The sequence below is a fragment of the Austrofundulus limnaeus genome, unplaced genomic scaffold (genome assembly GCF_001266775.1).
Source record: "Austrofundulus limnaeus strain Quisiro unplaced genomic scaffold, Austrofundulus_limnaeus-1.0 Scaffold445, whole genome shotgun sequence".
In the NCBI taxonomy this organism is placed as follows: Eukaryota; Metazoa; Chordata; class Actinopteri; order Cyprinodontiformes; family Rivulidae; genus Austrofundulus; species Austrofundulus limnaeus.
This window is the reverse complement of record NW_013952847.1, coordinates 357,386-359,692: the sequence shown is the minus strand read 5'-3', so window position 1 is coordinate 359,692 and position 2,307 is coordinate 357,386. Positions and strand designations below refer to the sequence as shown.

At 39.1% G+C, this 2,307-nt stretch overlaps 1 protein-coding gene across 5 annotated transcripts in view; it reads left to right on the top strand.

The window, feature by feature from the left end:
• Positions 1–2,307, top strand: part of citb (citron rho-interacting serine/threonine kinase b) — a 95,601-nt gene that overhangs the window by 14,894 nt on the left and 78,400 nt on the right. The window lies entirely within an intron of this gene.

Here is a 2,307-nt window from a genome sequence, read left to right as displayed (position 1 = left end):
TTTTTTGATAGCTGTGGCTCCATCTTGAATCAGGTTGACAACAAAGATGAATCAGTTTCAGATGTACATCAAATGTTTACTTTATGACATTTTGCTGATTAGGCCAGCAGATAATTATWATAGAAATAACACAAATCTATGGTAGGCATGGTACCAAAAAGCATTCAACTTGTTTCTCACCACATACACACGCACACACACACACACACATGTATGATCTTCTATCTTCATGGGGACTTTGCATTGACTTCCATTCATTTACCGGTCATTTCTACAGCCTAAACCTAACCCCTGACACACCACAGGCTGCGTCATGAAAATGGTCAAAAATCATCCCCACCAGGTAGCACAGACATGAGCGCACGCACGCACGCGCGCGCACACACACACACACACACACACACACACACATGTATGTTCTTCTATCTTCATGGGGACTTTGCATTGACTTCCATTCATTTACCGGTCATTTCTACAGTCTAAACCTAACCCCTGACACACCACAGGCTGCGTCATGAAAATGGTCAAAAATCATCCCCACCAGGTAGCACAGACATGTGCTAATGGTCGGGGTTGGTAACCCCGATCATTTACCCTAAAACGAACCTAAACATAACCCCCACCCCCACCCCACCTGAAATTAGCATCCATACTCATGGGGACCAGGTTTTGGTCCCCACAATGCATGTTTGGTCCCCATGAGGCTGCCTTTTTCTGGAATATGGTTCCCACGATGTAGCAAAAACATGSCCCCCCMCACACACAAACACACACAGAATAATGAATGAAAATGTTCTGAGGCTGCTTGCATTTTCCTCATGATCCAAATCAGCCAGCCTTGTAAAACTGAAGCTATTTAAGCTTCCTCTTCAAAGTGTTGTAAAAATAATTTGTTGTTTTGTGTTGCGGTTATTTACAGGACTTGTTTCAGTCTCTATTATGACCCTTGTGTATTTTKTGTCTGTGTAACTGTGTGCTAGTTGCACCATGTACACTAAGTACTGTGATTACCTGTKATTGAGTCGTGAACCCTGTTGTTCCTCTGGTCTCTGGGGCTCCTCAGGTCGTGTAATGCTTCAACAGAAAATCTTCCAGTAATACCTGACATGTGTCACAAAACAAATGTACACACAGACGTGCTCTCATGAGTCCACAGATTACTTTTCAGGCATTCAAGTAATGAAGCTACACAAGACTTAAAAATGTTGCTTTTGAGATTGTTCAGTTAAATTTACAAAATTTGTCCTAAAGTTCAATAAAAACAGCAAATAAAAGGAAAAAAAAAAACTCGGTTTAAAAGCTTGGGACTCTGAATTTTTCCAGCTGAAATGTAATATTTGATCAACTATAGWGTAGGAAAACTATGTGTTGTTCAAAATGGTATGTCCGAATAGACAGGAATCTGCTGGTTTTCTTCTTTAAAACTTWATTTTCAATCWTCTGACTCCAATCAGGTWCACAGTACAGCAYTCAGCAGGCCTCAGTCAGACCTTGRGCTGAACCAAAACAAACAGACAAGAGCTCTGCTCTGAGCAGAGACTCTTYAACACACTGACGTCTTTCTAYTATAATAAAGAATTGACCTTATAATGTACATYTCTTCCTGGTTACACCTCTGGAGGTGTTACCTTTTATGTCASTTGTCAGAACGAAAYTCATTTTGTTTAGACTAAAGAAACAACACATGATAACACACACCAACTCTTTGTCTGCTTTAACTTTACAGGCTGAAATGATCAGAAAGTATAAAATACAATACTGTATCTAACATTCAATTAATGAGTTACAAAATTTCCAGGATGCATTTTAAATARAATTCAGAATAATTAGTAGATGTGCATTTACTCTACAGGTGATGAGCTAAGATTTAGGGTGGTAGTGGTTGAGAGTCAGCCACAACATGAGCTAACAGAGCCAGTGAGATTTTTSTTGAAAATGTTTTTATTRTCTGTTGAAGTCATTCRTGTTTGGTWCCAAAATGTCTCATGAACCGCWGGTTGGACTTTGAAACTCTCAGAAAGTACAAGTATATTTGGATGTAAATACTTTTAATCAAACACAAAAATGAATAAAACTGTCAATTTTACAGAGGTAGTAGCTGAGAGACATCCAAACTCAAACTGAGCGCTAACATTTCTGCAAAAGTGCTAGTTTCATGCTAAAGTGCTGCTCAGGATGGGAGACTGAAGAAGTAAATATTCAACACAAACTGTTGGCTTTCTTAAATTGTTTCTTTTTTTCCCCTTTTCTTTTCTTTTGTTCAGTCCCCTGAGAGGTTTGTTGTGACTTGGGGCTATATAAATAAAC